This window comes from Pristiophorus japonicus, unplaced genomic scaffold (genome assembly GCF_044704955.1).
Source record: "Pristiophorus japonicus isolate sPriJap1 unplaced genomic scaffold, sPriJap1.hap1 HAP1_SCAFFOLD_988, whole genome shotgun sequence".
Lineage (NCBI taxonomy): Eukaryota > Metazoa > Chordata > Chondrichthyes > Pristiophoridae > Pristiophorus > Pristiophorus japonicus.
The window spans coordinates 1-13,796 of NW_027254917.1; the positions used below are offsets into that span (position 1 = coordinate 1).

General features: G+C 51.4%; 4 non-coding genes across 4 annotated transcripts; all 4 read left to right on the top strand.

The window, feature by feature from the left end:
- The first annotated feature begins 1,622 nt into the window (after positions 1 to 1,622).
- On the top strand, positions 1,623 to 1,694 carry trnai-aau (transfer RNA isoleucine (anticodon AAU)). The gene has a single exon. It is a non-coding gene; the product is annotated as a tRNA-Ile (tRNA).
- Positions 1,695 to 2,877: 1,183 nt separating this feature from the next.
- trnat-agu (transfer RNA threonine (anticodon AGU)) lies at positions 2,878 to 2,950 on the top strand. The gene has a single exon. It is a non-coding gene; the product is annotated as a tRNA-Thr (tRNA).
- A 6,656-nt stretch (positions 2,951 to 9,606) lies between these two features.
- Positions 9,607 to 9,679, top strand: trnat-ugu (transfer RNA threonine (anticodon UGU)). The gene has a single exon. It is a non-coding gene; the product is annotated as a tRNA-Thr (tRNA).
- Positions 9,680 to 10,678: 999 nt separating this feature from the next.
- On the top strand, positions 10,679 to 10,751 carry trnat-ugu (transfer RNA threonine (anticodon UGU)). The gene has a single exon. It is a non-coding gene; the product is annotated as a tRNA-Thr (tRNA).
- The last annotated feature ends 3,045 nt before the right edge of the window (positions 10,752 to 13,796 follow it).

The window sequence follows — 13,796 nt, forward strand, 5'->3', positions numbered from 1 at the left end:
GTACTCAAATCCCCTCGCTATCTTACTCCTTCTCCCTCTTTCCCCTTAACCTCTCTTTCCCCACCCTACTCTCTCTCCCCTGCTCCCTCTCTCTTCCTCTCTGTCTCCCCTTCCCCCACTCTCTCATTCCTTCCCCACTCTCTCCCCTTCCCCTCCCTCCCGCTCTTTCCCACTTCTTCCCCTCTCTCTCTCCTTCCTGCTCCTTCCTCTGTCTTCATCCATGCAGTTGGCTCCATAGCTCAGGGGTTAAAGCACAGGTCTTATCAACTAGGGGTCGTGGGTTCAAATCTCACTGGGACCAACTCAAAATGAATTTAATATTTAAGTTTGCTGTCAGTTAACAAGGTCTTTAATTATAAATGTTTAATATCTCTGGGACTGACTGAGGAACAATAGGCCTTCCTCGTACCCTTTCGTCTCTCTCTGCCCTCCCCATCATGAGTCTTTTTACCCCTCTCTCCCTTTCCAACCATCTCGCTTTCCCCGTTTCTCACTCTGCTTCCCCCTCTCTTCTCCCTTCCCCCTCTCTTCTCCCTTCCCCCTCTCTTCTCCCTTCCCCCTCTCATCTCCCTTCCCCCTCTCATCTCCCTTCCCCCTTTCTCCCCTCACTCTCTCCCCTTCCCTTTCTCCTCCCCCTCGCTCTCTCTCCCCTTCCCACTCTTACACACTCGTTACCCTCTATATCTCGCTCCTACACCTCTCTCACTCCTTCCCCCTCTCTCCCCTTTCCCCACTCTTTCTCCCCTTCCTCACCTCTTTCCTTCCCCCTTTCTCTCCCCTTCTCTCTCTGGATGTTTAACATCTCTGAGACCGACCCTGGAACAACAGGCTCCCCTCACACCCTTCCCCCTCTCCTCTTCTCGTCTCTCTTACACACTCTTTCCCTTTTTCCCCGCTCGATCTCACTCCTTCACCCTCTCTTTCCCCTTCCCCTCTCTCTCCTTCCCCTGTCTCATTCTCTCCATCCCCTTTCTCTCCTTCCCCTGTCTCATTCTCCCCTTCTCCTCTCTCCCCTTCCCCTGTCTCATTCTCCCCTTCCCCTCTCTCTCCACTCTCCCCTTCCCTCTCTACTTTCATTCTCTCACTCCTTCCCCTCTCTCTCCATCCCCTGTCTCATTCTCCCCTTCTCCTCTCTCCCCTTCCCCTGTCTCATTCTCCCCTTCCCCTCTCTCTCCTCTCTCCCCTTCCCTCTCTACTTTCATTCTATCACTCCTTCCATTCTCTCTCCTTCCTCCTCTATCTTCTCCCTCTCTTCCCTGCCCCCTCTCCCTTTTCACTCATCCTCTCCCCTTCCCTTATCTTCCCTCCCCTCTCTCCTCTCTCTCACTTTTCCCTTTCTTTTCAGATTCTCCCCATTCTCCCTCTCTCTCCCCTGCCCCCTCTCCCTTTTCACTCTCCCTCTCTCGCATTCCCATCTCTCCCCCCTTCCTCTCTCTCACTCCTTCTCTCTCTCTCCCCTTCCCCCTCTCTGTCACTTCTGCCCCTTCTCTCCCCTTCCCCTCCCTCTCTCTCCCCTTCCCCTCCCTCTCTCTCCCCTTCCCCCTCTCTCTCACTCCTTCCACACTCTCTTTTCCCTTCCCCTCTCTTTCCTGCTCCTTCCCCTGTCTTTCCGAGTGCAGGTGGCTCCATAGCTCAGGGGTTAGAGCACTGGTTTAATAAACCAGTGGTCGTCAGTTCAAATCTCACTGGGAACGACTCAAAATGAGCCTAATATTTAAGTTTGATGTCAGTTAACAAGGTCTTTAATTATAAATATTAAACAGCTCGAAGACTGATCCTGGATCAACAGGCTCATTTCTCTTCCTCTCTCTCTCTCCCTTCACTATTCTACATCATTTTCTCGCAATCTCCTTTTCTCCGTCTCTCACTCATTCCCCTCTCTTCCTTTTCCCCTCCCTCCCCCACCCTCTTTCCCTTCCCTGCCTCTGTCTCCCCTTCTTTCTCTCTCCTGCCTCTCTCTCTCTCCTTCCCTCTATCACTCCTTTCCCTCTATCCCTCCCATCCACTCTCTCTCTCCCCAGCTCCTTCCCCTGTCTTTCCCAGAGCAGGTGCCCTCCTGTCTCTTTCTCTCCTTTCCCTTTCCTTTGAGATCCTCCCCTTCTCTCTCTTCTTCCCCTCCCTCTCTTTCCCCTTCCCCTCTCTCTTCTCTCTTTCCTACTCCTTCCCCTCTCTTCCCCCTTCTTCATTCTCCCCGCCTCTCTCTCTCCCCTTCCTCTCCCTGTCTCCCCTTCCCCCTCACTCTCACTCCTTCCCCCCTCTCTCCCCTTCCCCTCTCTTTCGCACTCCTTCCCCCTCTCTTCCCTTAACCTCTCTTTCCCCTTCCCTCGCTCTCTCCCCTGCCCCTCTCTTTCTCCCAGTCTCCACTTCCCTCTCTCTCTCACTCCCTCCACTTTCCCTCTCTCTCTCTCTCCCCTTCCACTCTCGACTTACCCACTCTTTCTCACTCCTTCCCTCTCTCCCCTTAACTTTTCTTTCCCCTCCCTCTCTCTCTCTCCCCTTCCCCTCCCTCTCTCTCCCCTTCCCCATCTCTCTTACTCTTTCCCCTCTCTATTTCTCCCCGCCCCTTCCACACTTTCTCCCTTTCTCTCACTCGCCTGCCTCTCTCTCACTCATTCCCCTCTCTCCCCTTAACCACTCGTTCTCGTCTCTGCTGCTCTCTGTTTCCATCGCATTCCGACCCATTCTACATCTTTTTACCCCACTCTCTCCCATTCCCCTCCCTCTCTCTCTCCCCTCCCTCTCTCTCTCCCCTTCCCCTTCCTCTCTCTCTCCCCTTCCCTTCCTCTCTCTCCCCTTCCCTCTCTCTCTCCCCTTCTACTCTCTCTTTTCCCTTCCCCTCTCTTTCCTGCTCCTTCCCCTGTATTTCACAGAGCAGGTGGCTCCATAGCTCAGGGGTTAGAGCGCTGGTCTAGTCAGCAAGTAGTTGTGGGTTCGAATCTCACTGGGGCCGACTCAAAGTTAGTTCAGTATTTAAATTCACCATCAATTAGCCAGGGTTTTAATTATAAATATTAAACAGCTCTCAGACTGATCCTGGAACAACAGGGTCATCTCTCTGACACTCTCTTTCCCTTCCCCCTCACGACCTGTTCTACATCTTTTTACCCCTCTCTCCCTTTCCCGCTATCTCGCTTTCCCCATCTCTCACTCATTCCCCTCTCTTACCTTCTCCCCTTCTCCCCTTCCCCCACTCTCTCATTCCTTCCCCACTCTCTCCCCTTCCCCTCCCTGCTGCTCTTTCCCACTCCTTCCCCTCTCTCTCTCCTTCCTGCTCCTTCCCCTGTCTTTGTATTCACAGCTGGTTCCATAGCTCAGGGGTTTAGAGCGTTGGTCTCATCAACCAGTGGTCGTTGGTTCAAATCTCACTGGGGGCCGACTCAAAGTTAACACAGTATTTAAATTCATCGTTCATCTGTCTCTCTCTCTCTCTTTTCCCTTTCCTTTCAGATTGTCTCTCTCTCTCCCTTTCCTCTCTCTCATTCCTTCCCCCTCTCCCCCACTCCTTCGTCACACTCTCTCTCTCTCCGTTCCCTCCCTCTCTTTCCCCACCCCACTCTCTTTCTCCCCTTCCCCCACTCTCTCACTCCTTCCCCATTCTCTACCTCTCTCTCCCCGTCCCCAAACCCCCTCTTTTCCCTCCCTCTCTCTCTCTCCCCTTCCCCTCTCTCTCACTCCTTTCACACTCTCTCTCCCTTCCTCCTCAGGACCTGTTCAACATCTTTTTACCCCTCTCTCCCTTTCCCGCTATCTCGCTTTTCCCGTCTCTCACTCATTCCCCTCTCTTACCTTCTACCCTTCTCCCCTTCCCCTCTCTCCCTCTCTCTTCTCCCTTTCTTTTCAGATTCACCCTCTCTCTCCCCTTCCCTTCTCTCCTTCCCCTGTCTCATTCTCCCCTTCCCCTCTCTTTCCTGTCTCATTCTCCCCTTCCTTTCCTTTCTCCCCTTCCCCTCTCTCTCCTTCCCTTCTCTCCCCTTCCCTCTCTCCCTTTTCACTCTCCCTCTCCCCTTCCCCTATCTTCCCTTCCCTCTCTCATCTCTCTCACTTTTCCCTTTCTTTTCAGATTCTCCCCATTCTCCCTCTCTCTCCCCTTCCTTTCTCTCTCCCCTGTCTTATCCCTCTCTCGCCTTCCCATCTCTCTCTCCTTCCTCTCTCTCACTCCTTCCCTCTCTTTCCCCTTCCCCCTCTCTCTCACTCCTTCCCCTCTCTCTCCTCCCCTTCCACACTCTCAATCTCCATTCCCTCCCTCTCTTTCCCCACACCCCTTTCTCTCTCCCCTTCCCCTCTCTCTATCCCTCTCTCCTCTTCCCCTTTCTCTCTTCCTCCCTGTCTCCCCTTCCCCTTCTTTCTAACTCCTTCCCCACTCTCTCCCCTTACCCTCCCTCTCCCTCCCTTCCACACTCTCTCTTCCCTACCATCTCTTTCCCCTCCCCCTCTCTCTTTTCCCTTCCTCTCTCACTTCCTCCCTGACTCCCCATCCCCCTCTCTCTCACTCCTTCCCCACTGTCACCCCATCCCCCTCTCTCTCACTCCTTCCCCTCTCTCACCCCATCCCCCTCTCTCTCACTCCTTCCACTCTCTCTTTTCCCTTTCCTGCTCCTTCCCCTGTCTGCCCTAAGGCAGGTGGCTCCATAGCTCAGGGGTTGTGAGTTCAAATCTCACTGGGGCTTACTCAAAATTAGTTTACTATTTAAATTCCAGTCTCTCCCTCCTCCCTATTCTTTCCCACTTTTCAGATTCTCCCCCTGCCCCTCTCTCTCACTTTCCCTTTCCTCTCCAGCCCCCTCACCTCTCACTCGTTCATTCACCCCTCTCTCTCACTCCCCCTTCCCATTTCTCTCACACGCCTGCCTCTCTCTCACTCCTTCCTCCCCTCTCCCCTTAACCTCTCTTTCCATCGCATTACGACCCGTTCTACATCTTTTTACCCCCACTCTCTCCCCTTCCCCTCCATCTCTTTCCCCTTCCCCTTCCCTCTCATTCCCCTTCCGTCTCTCTCCCCTTTCCCACTCTTTCCCATTCCCCTCCCTCTCTTTCTCCTTCCCCTCTCTCTCTCCCCTTCCCTTCCTCTCTGTCCCCTTCCGCCTCTCTCTAACTCCTTCCACTCTCTCTTTTCCCTTCCCCTCTCTTTCCTGCTCCTTCCCCTGTCTTTCACAGAGCAGGTGGCTCCATAGCTCAGTTTTGGTCTCCTAATCTGAGGAAGGACATTCTTGCTATTGAGGGAGTGCAGCAAAGGTTCACCAGACTGATTCCCGGGATGGCAGGACTGACATATGAGGAGAGACTGGATCAACTGGGCCTTTATTCACTGGAATTTAGAAGAATGAGAGGGGATCTCAGAGCAAAGTATAAAATTCTGACGGGACTGGACAGGTTAGATGCAGGAAGAATGTTCCCGATGTTGGGGAAGTCCAGAACCAGGGGACACAGTCGAAGGATAAGGGGTAAGCCATTTAGGACTGAGATGAGGAGAAACTTCTTCACTCAGAGAGTTGTTAACCTGTGGAATTCCCTGCCGCAGAGAGTTGTTGATGCCAGTTCATTGGATATATTCAAGAGGGAGCTAGATATGGCCCTTACGGCTAAAGGGATCAAGGGGTATGGAGAGAAAGCAGGAAAGGGGTACTGAGGTGAATGACCAGCCATGATCTTATTGAATGGTGGTGCAGGCTCGAAGGGCCGAATGGCCTACTCCTGCACCTATTTTCCATGTTTCTATGTTTCAGGGGTTAGAGCACAGGTCTTGCAAACCAGGAGTCGTGAGTTTAAATCTCACTGGGGCCTACTCAAAATGAGCTCAGTATTTAAATTCATCGTCAATTAACAAGGGCTTTAATTATAAATATTAAACAGCTCTGAGACCGACCCTGGAATAACAGGCTCCCCTCACACCCTTCCCCCTCTCCTCTTCTCTCTTACACACTCGCTCCCCTTCCAGATCTCTCTCTGCCTTCCCCATTGTTATATATATAAACCTGTAAATACCATGTCTAACCACCAGAGGGCTCATCCCCTGGAGTCTCAATCCCTTGGGAGCACCTGTCGAAAAGGAGACCTCACAGGCCGGAGAGGCATTCTGAGATCTGTAATAAAGGACTAGTCACACCTTACTTTGAGCTTGCAGTATCTATTCAAGTCATAACACCTCTCTCTCTCTTCCCCCTCTCTCTTCCCTTTCCCCTCTCTCTCCCTTCCCCCACTCTCTTCCCTTCCCTCCTCTCCCTCCCTTCCACCCTCTTGCTCCATGTCTACCCTTCCCCCTCTCTCTCCCCTCCCCCTCTCCCCGACCCACTCTCTCCCCTGCCCCCTCTGCCTTTTCATTCGCGCTCTCCCCTTCCCCTATCTTCCCTCCCCTCTCTCCTCTCTCTCTCTTTTCCCTTTCTTTTCAGATTCCCCCCATTCTCCCTCCCTCTCCCCTTCCTTTCTCTCTCCCCTGTCTCCTCCATCTCTGGCCTTCCCATCTCTCTCCCCTTCCTCTCTCTCACTCCTTCCCTCTCTCTCCCCTTCCCCCACTCTCTCACTCCTTCCACTCTCTCTTTTCCCTTCCCCTCTCTTTCCTACTACTTCCACTGTCCTTCCCAGAGTAGGTGGTTCCATTGCTCAGGGGTTTGAGCACTGGTCTGGTAAACCAGGGGTCATGAATTCAAATCTCACTTGGGCCTACTCAAAATTAGCTCAGTGTTTAAATTTGCTGTTAATTAACAAGGTATTTAATTATAAATATTAAACAGCTCTGTGATCGATCCTGGATCAGCAGGCTCATTTCTCTTCCACTCACTCTCCCCTTCCAAATCTCTCCCTCCCTTCCCCATTCTACATCTTTTTCTACCTCTCTCTCTATCTTATTTTCCCCGTCTCTCACTCATTCCCCTCTCTCCCCTTCCCCCTCCCTCACCCCACCCTCTTTCCTTCCTCCTCAGTCTCTATCCTTCTCCCTCACTTTTCTCTCACTCCTTCCTCTTCTTCCACTCACTCTCCCCATCCGCTCCCTCTCTTTCCCTTCCCTGCCTCTGTCTCCCCTTCTCTCTCTCTCCTGCCTTTCTCTCTCTCTCCTTACCTCTCTCACTCCTTTCCCTCTCTCCCTCCCTTCCACTCTCTCTCTCCCCAGCTCCTTCCCCTGTCTTTCCCAGAGCAGGTGCCCTCCTGTCTCTCTCTCCTTTCCCTTTCCTTTGAGATTCTCCAATTCTCTCTCTTCTTCCCCTCCCTCTCTTTCCCTTTCCCTCTCTCTTCCCTCTTTCCTACTCCTTCCCCTCTCTCCCCCACTTTTACATTCTCCCCGCCTCTCTCTCTCCCCTTCCTCTCCCTGTCTCCCCTTCCCCCTCTCTCTCACTTCTTCCTCCTCTCTCCCCTTCCCCCTCTCTCTCACTCCTTCCCCCCTCTCTCCCCTTCTCCTTTCTCTCCCTTTCCCCTTCTTTCACTCCTTCCCATCTCTCTCCCCTTCCGCTCTCTCCCCTTCCCCTCTCTTTCGCACTCCTTCCCCCTCTCTTCCCTTAACCTCTCTTTCCCCTTCCCTCACTCTCTCCCCTGCCCCTCTCTCTTTCTCCCAGTCCACTTCCCTCTCTCTCTCCCCTTCCCCTCTCTCCCCTTCCCCTCCCTCTCTTTCCCCTTCCCCTCTCTCTCACTCATTCCACTCTCTCTTTTCCCTTTCCCCTCTCTTTCCTGCTCTTTCCTGCTCCTTCCCCTATGTTTCCCACAGCAAGCTGCTCCATATCTCAGGGGTTAGAGCAATGATTTTATCAACCAGAGGTTATGAGTTCAAGTCTCACTGGGGCCTACTCAAAATTAGTTTTGTATTTAAATATGTGACTCTCATTTCTCCCGCCTCTGCCTTTTCACTTTCCATCTCCTCTCTCTCATTTTTCCCTTTCCTTTCTGATTCTCCCCTTCTCTCTCTCCCCTTCTCCCTTCCTCTCTCTCTCTCGGCCCCCCGCCCTCCTCCCACTCTCTCTCTCCCCATCATAAAAGTTTACTGCACGAGATAAAAGCTCACGGGATTGGGGGTAATATATTTGCATGGATAGAGGGTTGGCTAATTAACAGAAAACAGAGAGTCGGGATAAATGGTTCAATCTCCGGTTGGCAAACAATAACTAGTGGTGTGCTGCAGGGATCAGTGCTGGGACCCCAACTATTTACAATCTATATTAACGAATTGGAAGAAGGGACTGAGTGTAACATAGCCAAGTTTGCTGATGATACAAAAATGGGAGGAAAATCTGCAAAAGGACATAGACAGGCGAAGTGAGTGGGCAAAAATTTGGCAGATGGAGCATAATGTTGGAAAGTGTGAGGTCATGCACTTTGGCAGAAAAAAAATCAAAGAGCAAGTTATTATTTAAATGGAGAAAGATTGCAAAGTGCCGCAGTACAGCGGGACCTGGGGGTTACTTGTGCATGAAACACAAAAGGTTAGTATGCAGGTACAGCAAGTGATCAGGAAGGCCAATGGAATCTTGGCCTTTATTACAAAGGGGATGGAGTATAAAAGCAGGGAAGTCTTGCTACAGTTATACAGGGTATTGGTGAGGCCACACCTGGAATACTGCGTGCAGTTTTGGTTTCCTTATTTAGGAAAGGATATACTTGCTTTGGAGGCAGTTCAGAGAAGGTTCACTCGGTTGATTCCGGAGATGAGGGGGTTGACTTATGAGGAAAGGTTGAGTAGGTTGGGCCTCTACTCATTGGAGTTCAGAAGAATGAGAGGTGATCTTATCGAAACGTACAAGATTATGAGGGGGCTTGACAAGGTGGATGCAGAGAGGATGTTTCCACTGATGGGGGAGACTAGAACTCGGGGGCATGATCTTAGAATAAGGGGCCGCCCATTTAAAACTGAGATGAGGAGGAATGTCTTCTCTCAGAGGGTTGTAAATCTGTGGAATTCTCTTCCCTTCCAAATCTCTCTCTCCCTTTCCCTTCTACATCTTTTTACCCCCACTCCCTTTCCCATTATCTCGCTTTCCCCGTCTCTCACTCATTCCCCTCTCTCAACCTCCCCCTCTCCTCTCCCTCCTCTCTCTCCTCTCCCTCCTCTCTCTCTTCTCCCTTTCTTTTCAGATTCTCTCTCTCTCTCCCCTTCCCAGCTCGGTCTCACTCCTTCACCCTCTCTTTCCCCTTCCACTCTCTCTCCGTCCCCTGTCTCATTCTCCGCTTCCCCTCTCTCCTCTCTCCCCTTTCCCTCTCTCTCCTCTCTCCCCTCCCCCTCTCTCCCCTACCCACTCTCTCCACTCCCCCTCTCTCCCCTACCCACTCTCTCCCCTCCCCTCTCTCCCCTACCCACTCTCTCCCCTCCCCCTCTCTCCCCTACCCACTCTCTCCCCTGCCCCCTCTGCCTTTTCACTCTCCCTCTTCCCTTCCCCTATCTTCCCTCCCCTCTCTCCTCTCTCTCACTTTTCCCTTTCTTTTCAGATTCTCCCCATTCTCCCTCTCTCCCCCCTTCCTTTCTCATTCCCCTGTCACCTCCCTCTCTCGCCTTCCCATCTCTCTCCCCTTTCTCTCTCTAGCTCCTTCCCTCTCTCTCCCCTTCCCCCCCCTCTCTCACTCCTTCCACTCTCTCTTTTCCCTTCCCCTCTCTTTCCTGTTCCTTCTCCTGTCTTTTTTAAAACAGGTGGCTCCATAGCTCAGGGGTTAGAGCACTGGTCTTGTAAACCAGGAGTCGTGAGTTCAAATCTCACTGGGGCCTACTCAAAGTTAGCTCCGTATTTATTTCACTGTCAATTAACAATGGGTTTAATTATAAATATTAAACAGCTTTGAGACTGGACCTGATGCAAAATTAGTGTTGTGTTTAAATTCACTGTCCATCATCCTTTGCATCTGTCTCTCTCTCTTCTCCCTTTCAGATTGTTCCCCGATCTCTCTCTCGATAGAAAATAGGTGCAGGAGTTGTCCCTTTGAGCCGACTCTCTCCTTCCCCTTCCTCATTCAATGAGTTCATAGCTGAACATGCAACTTCAGTACCCCATTCCTGCTTTCTCGCCATCCCCCTAGTCATAAGGACTTCATCAAACTCCTTTTTGAATATATTTAGTGAATTGGCCTCAACAACTTTCTGTGGTAGAGAATTCCACAGGTTCACCACTCTCTGGGTGAAGAAGTTTCTCCTCATCTCGGTCCTAAATGGCTTACCCCTTATCCTTCGACTGTGTCCCCTGGTTCTGGACTTCCCCAACATCGGGAACATTCTTCCTGCATCTAACACGTCAGAATGTTATATGTTTCTATGAGATCCCCTCTCATTCTTCTGAACTCCAGTGAATACAAGCCCAGTTGATCCAGTCTTTCTTGATAGGTCAGTACCGCCATCCCAGGAATCAGTCTGGTGAACCTTCGCTGCACTCCCTCAATAGCAAGAACATCCTTCCTCAAGTTCGGAGACCAAAACTGTCCACAATACTCCAGGTGTGGTCTCACCAAAGCCCTGTACAACTGTAGTAAACCTCCCTGCTCCTGTACTCAAATCCCCTCGCTATCTTACTCCTTCTCCCTCTTTCCCCTTAACCTCTCTTTCCCCACCCTACTCTCTCTCTCCCCTGCTCCCTCTCTCTTCCTCTCTGTCTCCCCTTCCCCCACTCTCTCATTCCTTCCCCACTCTCTCCCCTTCCCCTCCCTCCCGCTCTTTCCCACTCCTTCCCCTCTCTCTCTCCTTCCTGCTCCTTCCTCTGTCCTAACACACGCAGCTGGCTCCATAGCTCAGAGGTTAGAGCACTGGTCTTGTAAACCAGCGATTGTGGGTTCAAATCTCACTGGGGCCGACTCAAACTTAACTCAGTATTTAAGTTCATCTTTCTTTGCCTCTGTTCCTTCCTCCTGTCTCTCTCTCTCTTTTCCCTTTCATTTCAGATTGTCTCTCTCTCTCCCTTTCTCACTCCTTCCCCCTTTCCCCCCTTCTCTCTCTCCTTTCCCCCTCCCAGTCTCCCCTTTCCCCTCTCTCTCATTTCTTCCCCTTTCTCTCCCTCTTTCCCCTTCCCCTCCCGATCTGACTCCTTCCCTTCTCTCCCCCTTCTACTCTCTCTCTCCCTGTCCCTTCCCTCTCTTTCCTCTCCCCATCCCTCTCTCTCATTCCTTCCCCCTCTCTCCCACTCCTTCGTCACACTCTCTCTCTCTCCGTTCCCTCCCTCTCTTTCCCCACCCCACTCTCTTTCTCCCCTTCCCCCACTCTCTCACTCCTTCCCCATTCTCTACCCCCCCTCCACACTCTCTCTCCCCGTCCCCTAACGCCCTCTTTTCCCTCCCCGTCTCTCTCTCTCTCCTTCCCATCTTTCACCTCTTCCCCTCCTCTCTCTTTTCCCTTCCCCCTCTCTCTCACTCCTTCCACTCTCTCTTTTCCCTTCCCCTCCCTTTCATGCTCCTTCCCATGATTAACCTGTGTCTTTCTAAATGTAGATTTATCCTATCCTTCAGGATTTTTTCCAATAATTTTCCCATCACGACCCGTTCTACATCGTTTTACCCCTCTCTCCCTTTCCCGCTATCTCGCTTTCCCCATTTCTCTCTCTCTCTCCTTCCCTCTCTCTCTCCCCTTCCCCCTCTCTCATTCCTTCCCCCCTCTCTCTCCCCTTCCCCTTTCTCTCTCCTTCCCCACGCTCTCACTCCTTCCATGCTCTCTTTTCCCTTCCCCTCTCTTTCCTGCTCCTTCCCCTGTCTTTTCCACGGCAGGTGGCTCCATAGCTCAGGGGTTGTGAGTTCTAATCTCACTGGGGCCTACTCATAATTAGTTCAGTGTTTTTATATTCACTGTCCATCATTCTTTGCCTCTGTCTCTCTCTCTTCTCCCTTTCCTTTCAGGTTGTTCCCCTATCTCTCTCTCTGTAGAAAATTTTTGCAAGAGTACGCCATTCGAGCCTGCTTCGCCATTCAATGAGTTCATGGCTGAACATGCAACTTCAGTATCCCATTCCTGCTTTCTCGCCATACCCCTTGATCCCCCTCATAGTAAGGACTACATCTAACTCCTTTTTGAATATATTTAGTGAATTGGCCTCAACAACTTTCTGTGGTAAAGAATTCCACAGGTTCACAACTGTCTGGGTGAAGAAGTTTCTCCTCATCTCAGTCCTAAATGGCTTACCTCATATCCTTTGACTGTGTCCCCTGGTTCTGGACTTCCCCAACATTGGTAACATTCTTCCTGCATCTAACCTGTCTAAACCCGTCAGAATTTTAAACGTTTCTCATTCGTCTGAACTCCAGTGAATACAAGCCCAGTTGATCCAGTCTTTCTTGATATGTCAGTCCCACCATCCCGGGAATCAGTCTGGTGAACCTTCGCTGTACTCCCTCAATAGCAAGAATGTCCATCCTCAAGTTAGGAGACCAAAACTGTCCACAATACTCCAGGTGTGGCCTCACCAAGGCCCTGTACAACTGCAGTAATACCTCCCTACTCCTATACTCAAATCCCCTCTTTTCAGCTCTCGGTCCGTAGCCCTGTAGGTTACGACACTTCAAGTGTACATCCAGGTACTTTTTAAATGTGGTGAGGGTTTCTGCCTCTATCACCCTTTCAGGCCGTGAGTTCCAGATCCCCCCACCCTCTGGGTGAAGAAATATTCCCTCAAATCCCCTCTAAACCTCCCCCAATTACTTTAAATCTATGCCCCCTGGTTATTGACCCTTCTGCTAAGGGAAATAGGTCCTTCCTATCCACTCCATCCAGGCCTCTCATAATTTTATACACCTCAATTAAATCTCCCCTCAGCCTCCTCTGTTCCCAGGAAAACAACCCCAGCCTATCCAATCTTTCCTCATATCTAAAGTTTTCCAGTCCTGGCAACATCCTGGTAAATCTCCTCTGCACCCTCTCCAGTGCAATCACATCCTTCCTGTAATGTGGTGACCAGAACTGCACGCAGTACTCCAGCTGTGGCCTAACCAGTGTTGTATACAGTTCAAGCATAACCTCTCTGCTCTTGTATTCTATGCCTCGACTAATAAAGGCAAGTATTCCGTATGCCTTCTTAACCACCTTATCCACCTGGACTGCTACCTTCAGGGATCTGTGGACCTGCACTCCAAGGTCCCCCTGTTCCTCTACACTTCTCAGTATCCTACCAGTGTCTCTTCCCTTCCCCTTCACTTCTCTCCCCTCCCCCTGTCTCACTCCCCTTCTGCTCTCTCCTCTTCTTCACTCTTTCTTACTCCTTCCCCCTCTCTTCCCTTAACCTCTCTTTTCCCGTCCCTCTTCTCTCCTCTGCCCCTCTCTCTTTCTCCTAATCTACCCTTCTCTCTCTCTCTCACTCCTTCACCACTCTCTCACATTCCTTTTCCTCTCTCTCCCCTTTCCTCTCTCTCACTCCTTCCCCTCTCTCTCTCCCCTTCCCTCTCTCTCTCTCCTTTCCCTATCTCACCCCTTCCCACTGAGCTAATTAAAATTAGCTCAGTATTTAAATTCGCTGTCAATTAACAAGGACTTTAATTATAAATCTTAAACAGCTCCAGGACTGACCCCGGAACAACAGGCTCCCTTCTGCATATCTCTCTCCCCTTTGCCCCCTAACCCGTTCAAAAGGCTCTCCTTTTCCTCTTTTCCCCTTCTCCCTCTCTCCCTGCTTTCCCCATCACTCCACATTCTACCTCTTTTTAATCTTTCCCGCTCTCTCGCTTTCCCCGTTTCTCTTTATCACTCATTCCCCTCTCTCTCCCCCTCCCCGCTCTCTCCCCTTCCCCACTCTCTCCCCTTCCCCACTCTCTCCCGTTCCCCTCTCTCTCCCCTTCCCCACTCTCTCCCCTTCCACGCTCACTCCCCTTCCCCACTCTCTCCCCCTCCCCGCTCTCTCCCCTTCCCCACTCTCTCCCCT